This window comes from Callorhinus ursinus, unplaced genomic scaffold (genome assembly GCF_003265705.2).
Source record: "Callorhinus ursinus isolate GAN/ISIS: 27379988/994484 unplaced genomic scaffold, GSC_fseal_2.0 scaffold1888, whole genome shotgun sequence".
Classification (NCBI taxonomy): domain Eukaryota; kingdom Metazoa; phylum Chordata; class Mammalia; order Carnivora; family Otariidae; genus Callorhinus; species Callorhinus ursinus.
Window position 1 is genome coordinate 1 of NW_027398942.1, and position 9,393 is coordinate 9,393.

The window sequence follows — 9,393 nt, forward strand, 5'->3', positions numbered from 1 at the left end:
AATAATAATAATAAGTAAGAAGAATCATTATACTAGCTTGTCACTGTCCCATACTTCAGACAAAAATACCAAGCCATATTATTTTTGGTTCACATGTGAAAATTTTAATTTAGCTGGTCACTCATCAGTTTATAACCACAGTAGTAAAATTGCATTTGCAACTCAAGTTTCATGGTAGGTATAGTGAAGCTACCGTTTGGACATTAGTCTGTTGTTAGCAAAAATAGATCTTTCCTTAGTTTTTAGTTAATAGACTTTATTACTTAGAATAGGCTTAGATTAACATAATAATTGAACAGATAATAGAAAAAGGTTCCCTCTCACCCATATTCCTCGGCACACAATTTCCACAATTATTAAAACCTTCATCAGTGTGGAACATTTGTCACAAATAACAAACCAGTGTAGAGATACTACTATTCATTTTGGATACTAGCCCTTTATCTGATATGTCCTTTGCAAGTATCTTCTCCCATTCTGTCAGTTGTTTTTAGGTTTCCTTGACGGTTTTGTTTGTTGTGCAAAAGCTTTTTATCTTGATGAAGTCACAATAGCTCATTTGCCCTTGCTTCCCTTGCCTTTGATGATGTCTCTAGGAAGAAGTTGCTGCAGCTGAGGTCGAAGAGGTTGCTGCCTGTGTTCTCCTGTAGGATTTTGATGGATTCCTGTCTCACATTGAGGTCTTTCATCCATTTTGAGTCTTTTTGTGTGTGTGGTGTGAGGAAATGGTCCAGTTTCATTCTTCTGCATGTGGCTGTCCAATTTTCCCAGCACCATTTACTGAAGAGATTGTCTTTTTTTCCATTGCATATTTTTTCCTGCTTTGTTGAAGGTTAGTTGACCATAGAGTTGAGGGTCCATTTCTGGGCTCTCTATTCTGTTCCATTGATCGATGTGTCTGTTTTTGTGCCGGTACCATGCAGTCCTGATGATGACAGCTTTGTAATAGAGCTGGAAGTCCGGAATTGTGATGCCGCCAGCTTTGCTTTTCTTTGTCAACATTCCTCTGGCTATCCGGGGTCTTTTCTGGTTCCATACAAATTTTAGGATTATTTGTTCCATTTCTTTGAAAAAAGTGGATGGTATTTTGATAGGGATTGCATTAAATGTGTAGATGACTCTAGGTAGCATTGACATCTTCACAATATTTGTTCTTCCAATCCATGAGCATGGAACGTTTTTCCATTTCTTTGTGTCTTCCTCAATTTTTTTCATGAGTATTCTAGAGTTTCCTGAGTACAGATCCTTTCCCTCTTTGTTTAGATTTATTCCTAGGTATCTTATGGTTTGGGGTGCAGCTGTAAATGGGATCGACTCCTTCATTTCTCTTTGTTCTGTCCTGTTGGCGTATAGAAATGCAACTGAGTTTTGTGCATGGATTTTATATCCTGCCACTTTACTGAACTCCTGTATGAGTTCTAGCCGTTTTGGGGTGGAGTCTTTTGGGTTTTCCACATAAAGTATCATATCATCTGCAAAGAGTGAGAATTTGACTTCTCCTTTGCTGATTCGGATGCCTTTTATTTCTTTTTGTTGTCTGATTGCCGTGGCTAGGGCTTCTAATACTATGTTGAATAACAGTGGTGATAGTGGACATCGCTGCCGTGTTCCTGACCTTAGGGGGAAAGCTCTCAGTTTTTCCCCATTGAGAAAGAGATTCACTGTGGGTTTTTCCTAGATGGCCTTTACGATATTGAGGTATGTACCCTCTATCCCTGCACTCTGAAGAGTTTTAATCAAGAAAGAATGCTGTACTTTGTCAAATGCTTTTTCCACATCTATTGAGAGGATCATATGGTTCTTCTTCTTTCTTTTATTAATGTATTGTATCACATTGATTGATTTGCAGATGCTGAGCCAAACTTGCAGCCCAGAAATAAATCCCACTTGGTCGTGGTGAATAATCCTTTTAATGTACTGCTGGATCCTATTGGCTACTATTTTGGTGAGCAGTTTTGCATCCATGTTCATCAGGGATATTGGTCTGTAATTCTCCTTTTTGATGGGGTCTTTGTCTGGTTTTGGGATCAAGGTAATGTTGGCCTCATCAAATGAGTTTGGAAGTATTCCTTCCATTTCTATTTTTTGGAGCAGTTTCCAAAGAATAGGTATGAATTCTTCTTGAAATGTTTGGTAGAATTCCCCTGGGAAGCCATCTGGCCCTGGACTCTTGTTTGTTCAGAGATTTTTGATTACTTCTTCAATTTCTTTAGTGGTTATGGGTCTGTTCAGGTTTTTTATTTCTTCCTGGTTCAGTTTTGGTGGTTTATATGTCTTAGGAATGCATCCGTTTCTTCCAGATTATCTAATTTGCCGGCATATAGTTGCTCATAATATCTTCTTATAATTGTTTGTATTTCTTTGGTGTTGGTTGTGACCTCTCCTCTTTCATTCATGATATTATTTATTTGGGTCATTTCTCTTTTCTTTGTGATAAGTCTGGCCAGGGGTTATTGATCGTAGTCATTCTTTCAAAGAACCAGCTCCTAGTTTTGTTGATCTGTTCTACTGTTCTTTTGGTTTCTATTTCATTGATTTCTGCTCTGTTCTTTATTATTTCTCTTCTCTGGCTGGGTTTAGGCTTTATTTTCTGTTCTTCCTCCAGCTCCTTTAGGTGTAGGGTTATGTTGTGTATTTGAGGCCTTTCTTGTTTCTTGAGAAAGGCTTGTATTGCTGTATACTTTCCTCTTAGGACCGCCTTTGTTGCATCCCAAAGATTTTGGATGGTTGTGTTTTCATTTTCATTTGTTTCCTTAAATCTTTCTAATTCTTCTTTAATATCCTGGCTGACCCATTCATTCTTTAGTAGGATGCTCTTTAGCCTCCATGTATTTGAGTTCTTTCTGACTTTCCTCTTGTGATTGAGTTCTAGTTTCAAAGCACTGTGGTCTGAAAATATGCAGGGAACGATCCCAATCTTTTGGTACTGGTTGAGACCTGATTTGTGACCTAAGATGTGATCTATTCTGGAGAATATTCCATGGGCACTAGAGAAGAATGTGTATTCCGTTGCTTTGGGATGGAATGTTCTGAATATATCTGTGAAGTCCATTGGGTCCAGTGTGTCATTTTAAGCCTTTATTTCCTTGTTGATCTTTTGCTTAGATGATCTGTCCATTTCAGTGAGGGGGGTGTTAAAGTCCCCTACTATTATTGGATTGTTGTCAATGTGTTTCTTTGATTTTGTTATTACTTGGCTTATAGAATTGGCTGCTCCCTTGTTAGGGGCATAGATATTTACAAGTGTTGGAGCTTCCTCTTGGACAGGCCCTTTACGTAGTATATAGTGTCCTTCCTCATCTCTTATTTTACTCTTCGGTTTAAAATCTAACTTGTCTGATATAAGGCTTGCCACCCGAGCTTTCTTTTGATGTCCATTAGCATGGTACATGGTTTTCCACCCCCTCACTTTCAATCTGGAGGTCTCTTTGGGTCTAAAATGAGGCTCTTGGGCGCCTGGGTGGCTCAGTTGGTTAAGCGACTGCCTTCGGCTCAGGTCATGATCCTGGAGTCCCGGGATCGAGTCCCACATCGGACTCCCTGCTCAGCAGGGAATCTGCTTCTCCCTCTGCCCCTCTTCCCTCTCGTGCTCTCTATCTCTCATTCTCTCTCTCTCAAATAAATAAATAAAATCTTTAAAAAAAAATGAAAAAAAAATAAATAAAATAAAATGAGGCTTTTGCAGGCAGCATATCGATGAGTCTTGTTTTTGTATCCAATCTGATACCCTGTGTCTTTTGACTGGGGCATTTAGTCCATTTACATTCAGTATAACTATGGAAAGATATGAATTTAGTGCCATTGTATTGCCTGTGAGGTGACTGTTACTGTATATTGCCTCTGTTCTTTTCTGGTCTATGTTACTTTTCAGCTCTCTCTTTGCTTAGAGGACCCCTTTCAATTTTTGCTGTAGGGCTGGTTTGGTATTTGCAAATTCTTTTAGTTTTTGTTTCTCCCGGAAGCTTTTTATCTATCCTATTTTCAATGACAGCCTAGCTGGATATAGTATTCTTGGCTGCATATTTTTCTCATTTAGTGCTCTGACAATATCATGCCAGTCCTTTCTGGCCTTCCAGGTCTCTGGATAGGTCTGCTGCCAATCTAATATTTCTACCTTGTAGGTTACCGACCTCTTGTCCTGAGCTGCTTTCAGGATTTTCTCTTTCCCTGAGACTTGTAAGTTTTACTATTAGATATCGGGGTGTTGACCTATTTTTATTGATTTTGAGGTGGGTTCTCTGTGCCTCCTAGATTTTGATGCCTGTTTCCTTTCCCAAATTAGGGAAGTTCTCTGCTATAATTTGCTCCAATATACCTTCCGCCCCCCTCTCTCTTTCTTCTTCTTCTGGGATCCCAATTGTTCCAATATTGTTTCATCTTATGGTTATCACTTCTCTCTCAAATTCTGCCCTCGTGATCCAGTAGCTGTGTCTCTCTTTTTCTTGGCTTCTTTATTCTCCATCATTTGGTCTTCTCTATCACTAATTCTCTCTTCTGCCTCATTTATCCTAGCAGTGAGAGCCTCCATTTTTTATTTCACCTCATTTATAGCCTTTTTGATTTCGACTTGGTTAGATTTTAGTTCTTTTATTTCTCCAGAAAGGGTTTCTCTAGTACCTTCCATGCTTTTTTCAAGCCCAGCTAGTATCTTTATAATCATCATTCTGAACTCTAGTTCCGACATCTTACTAATGTCCATGTTGATTAGGTCCCTGGCAGTCGGTACTGCTTCTTGTTCTTTTTTTTTTTTTTTTTTTGAGGTGAGTTTTTCCGTCTTGTCATTTTGTGCAGAGGAGAATAGATGAATGAGAGAACAAAATGCTAACAGGTTAACAATGACCCCAGAAAAATATACGCGAAACATTCAGAAGAGACCTGAAACCGGGGGGAAAAGAAAGGGAATGAAAGAAAAAAAAAGAATATGATCAACTACGATCAGGCTGGTGAATAGATTAGTGCCACACACTAGATTTTGGGCATATTTTGGTCTGTTAGAAAAAACTGCCTTCCAAAATGTTAAAGAAAGGAAAACTTATATATGTACAAAAATAAGGATAAATACAATGAAGGGATGGAATATGATTGTAAAGGTGAAAATTATAAAAGATTTTATCCAAGGAATTGATAAGATAAGAATTTGGTTGAAGAAAGAAAGAAGAGAAATTTAAAAAGAACAACAAAAAAAGGACAAAAAACAAAAAGGGCGGGGGGAGAGAATGTGATCAGGGGAGGAGAGTAGAACAAAGCCAGACACTAGAGATTTAGGGTGTATTTTGGTGTGTTAGAAGAAACTGTATCAAAATTTTAAAGAGAGAACAACTTATATATATATATATACACAAAAATTAAGGTTAACTACAATGAAGTGATGGAATATGACTCTAAAAATGAAAAGTAAGGAAGATTTTTTTAAAACGGATTGATAAGATGTTGGTTGAAAGAGGGAAAAAGAAAAATTCAAAACAATATGTAGAAAAAGAAAAAATAAAAAAATTAAAAAAATTAATTTTGAAAGACTAAAGAATCATGGGGAAAAAAGCCATGAATTCTATGTGCTGTATTTCCATAGTGCTGGAGTTCTGCTGTTCTCATTGATCAGTAAACTTGTTCTTGGTTGGCTGTTCTTGTTGATCTCTTGGTGAGGGGCCACTGATTCTCAAATGTCTTTGCCTGAGGTGGAATTGCCCCACCCTTGCTGGGGCCCAGGCTAAGTCATCTGCTCAGGCTTGCTTTCAATAGCTTTTGTTTCCTGCAAGCTTTCCGCACAGCTTTGGAGGATGAGAATGAAAATGGCGGCCTCCCAATCTCCTCCGCGGAGGAGCCAAGAGCTTGGGGCCCCACTCCTCAGTGCGCCCCCAGTGAAAAGCAGTCAATCACTCCCATCTTCCTGGTCTCCAGCAGCACTCCATGCTCACCCGGCCTGTGACCGAGCGTTCCTGTCTCTGGCACACGACCCCGTGTGGTGTCTCCAAACCCAGCAGATCCCTGCAGTGGGCTCCCGCACTGCTCCTCCCAGGGGAGCAAGGGGAGTCTCCCCAGATCTGCTGCTTGTTGGGTCCCTTCTGGAGGAGCGGTGGCCCGACTGTGCCACGGATCACGGTTCATGGCAACCCTGAGCTGAGAGCCCACTCAACGGCTCTGTCTCTGCAGCCAGCTTCCCGCTCTGATACTTGGGAGCTCTGCTGCACTCAGGCACCCCCGGTCTTTCTGTGACCCCGAGGGTCCTGAGACCACACTGTCCCAGCGGGGTTTCCACCCCCTGCTCAGCCACTGGATCGACGTCCCTCAGCGGAACCGACTTCTAAAATTTCCGATTTTGTGCTCCGCAGCTCTGTCACTTGCCGGTAGCCGGCCCCCTCCCCCAATATCTTCCCAAATATCGCCTCGAATTCATTTCTCGGATTCATTTCTCTGCACGTCCTACCTTCCAGAAAGTGGTCACTTTTCTGTTCAGAGAGTTGCAGCTCTTCTTTTCTTCGATCTGTTGAGTTTGTAGGTGTTCAGAATGGTTTGATACCTATCTAGCTGAATTCCGGGGACCAGATGAACTTTAGGTCTCTTATTCCTCCACCATCTTCTCCTCCTCGTTATTGTTATTTTTTAATTGAAGTCGAGAGACACACAATGTTCCATTAGTTTGAGGTGTACCTTTGTCTTCAATGGCAAAGCCAAGATTCTATTTCACTCTTTTTTTCTGCTCCTCTTCTTTGCATCTCCTTCCATGAAGAAGGGTGGCTCACCGATAGCCAACAGCATGCTTTTTTTTTTTTTTAATTGAAATTCAAATTAGGTAACATATACTGGAGTATTAGTTTCAGGGGTAGAATTTAGTGATTCATCTGTTGCATATAACACCCAGTGCTCATTCCATCAAGTGCCCTCCTTAGGGCCCATCACCCAATTACCCCATGGCCCCCCGTCACCAGCCCTCCGTTTTTTATATAGATACACTGGAACATTACTCAACCATTGAAGGAATCCAATCTTGCCACTGGCAAGTGCGTGCTTTTTAACCAACCACATCCATAACCAACCCCCCTTCAGTAGCCCTCAGTTTCTTATATAGATATACTCAACCATCAGAAGGAATCAAATCTTGCCATTGGCAACTGCATGCTTTTGAACCAACCACATCTATCGACACTGTTCTCTCCTTCAAGTCAAGCAGAGCTCTTTGAGTAATTCATGAGGTAGACGACCAAGGGCTGGAAGTGACTCTGTGTCTCCTAGTCTGTCTCCCATTTGGATGGCCAGTTGGAGGAGCTTCTTCCTGGCAGGACAAATGAAGAGACTTCACAACGGGCCGAGGGAGGGGTGGGGCTGCCTCACTATACGACAGTTTGCTTTCAGGCTACCTATTTGTTGACTAGCTGACTCACATCGACTAGGTTGCCTTAAGCTAGAAAGTCAAAGGCTCTGTTTCTCCTTCATTTCCTCTTCCTCTTGTTTGCTTTTCCTCATCCACCAAGGAGGTTGGCCCAACAGCAGCTCAGTCCATGCTTATGAATCAGTCCCTCCCATACAGGCTTGCCCTGTATCCATCTCAACAGTGATCGCACAGTAATCCCTGAGCAGCAACACCGTTGGACTGACAGGTGCTCTGTGTCCTCTTAGATCCTGACAGCATCGTGGTGGAGAAGCTTGGCCAGGAAAAATTGACTTCTCCGGTAAGCTTGCCTGTCTTTGCCTGAGAGAGAAATGTTTCTTTCTTGGTTTTCCTCTTTTTGAAGTGACTTCAGATATGACAACGTGTATTTCTTCGATGTTAGGTACCGTTTTCTTGGGGTGTTGGAATGGGCGGTTGTAAACTGCGTGGTAGGGGACGATTTCCTCAGAAGCAGTTTTTCCTCCATGAATTAAGAAATTTGTCATTGCTGCTTCAGTGAACTTGAGAGCTCTATCCCCCAGGAAAAGCTCATGCCTTTTCCACGGGGGCACTCTGTGCTTTGCTTTGGGGGCCTTTGTCTTCACTACTATTTCTCATTGGGTTTTCAATAGTCACCAAGAGAACCGATGACACAGTATACATAGGATCTGACCCTCATGGTGTTTTCTTTTCTGTAAATGTAGGTGGGCCCAGAAACAAGCACTAGTGGTATGTATTCTGGAATCAGTCTCTTGCTGAGCAAAAACTCGACATGGTAAGGTGGGTGGGGCATCCTTGCTGTCCTCAGTCTGAAGAGCCACCCTGATTCCAGATTCCTGGTAGGACCGAGGCTTAGGGGTCTGGGGGAAAGGCAGATTTCCCGGGTGAGAAACTATGTCCATGTTTCTACAGTACTAGAAAGCCAATTTATTCCCTGTGGGTGTGTGGGTGTGTGTGCATGAGGCTTGGGGTTTAGGTGTCTTGTGTGACTCTATGTTGGGTGATTGTGAGCGTGTGTGTGTGTGTGAGAGAGGGAGAGAGAGACAGAGACAGAAAGAAAGAGACCAAGAAAGAGAGAGAGAGAAATGGGTTTCTCCAGGAGAGATGTCAGATATATACTGCATGATATCAACTTTCTCAAAACAATTTTATCACACCGCACACTTTACAGCCTTATTTCTGTGGGTGGCCCAACATTGGCACTTCAGTCCATGCCTGGTAACCAGCTGGCCCCATACACTCTAGCCTCATGTCCGTATCAAGCAACACTCCCCAACTTATTCTTGAGCAATACCACCAATGTGCTGACAGATACTCTCTGTCCTAGATCTCGTGGAAGAAACGCTTGAGACACCTGGAGTCAGTGTTGATGAGGACTCATCTCTGGCCACGGTGAGCCTGACGTTCTTTGCCTGAGGAACAAATGTTGCTTTCCTTGTTTCTTTCCAATCAAAGGCAGATGAAAACTGGACACTCTACATTTGCGATGATATAAATATACATATATATTTATATATAATTCCCCTTTTAGTGAGAGTGCTGAGTGGTTGTCTCTTGCCAACCATTAGCTGGTTTGAGAGGACATTTACCATTGGCAACACCAAACCTGGTTAAAAACGCCATGGTAGGATCCATTCCCTCAGTAACAGTTTCTCTTGCATGGATAAAAAATTTTGTAGTTGCCATCTTGAATGGTCTGGACAGACACGTACCCCAGGAAAAACAACTTCCTACAGGCATCCAGTTCCCATACTTTGGGGGCCTTGGACTCAAACACTGGGGTCTATCTGGTTTCCTAAAGTCGTTAAGAGAACTCAAGATCAGTGCAGACAGTGTACAGTATGACCTGAGCCTCATGGTGTCCTCTTTTCTGTAACTGCAGCTTTCCGGAACTTCAGTAGTGAACGAAAATGGTACGTATTCTGGAATCAGTCTCTTCCTGTGAGAAAACTCTGGATGGTAAGGCAGGTGGGGCATCCGTGCAATCTTCAGTCTGGAGAGCCGCCCTGATTCCAGTTTCCTGGTAG

The 9,393-nt window shown here is 42.0% G+C and overlaps 1 long non-coding RNA gene across 1 annotated transcript; it reads left to right on the forward strand.

Moving 5' to 3' along the window:
- The first annotated feature begins 655 nt into the window (after nt 1–655).
- On the forward strand, nt 656–9,370 carry LOC141372163 (uncharacterized). The gene is made up of 3 exons (XR_012377471.1): nt 656–832; nt 7,615–8,758; nt 9,249–9,370. It is a non-coding gene; the product is annotated as an uncharacterized lncRNA (long non-coding RNA).
- The last annotated feature ends 23 nt before the right edge of the window (nt 9,371–9,393 follow it).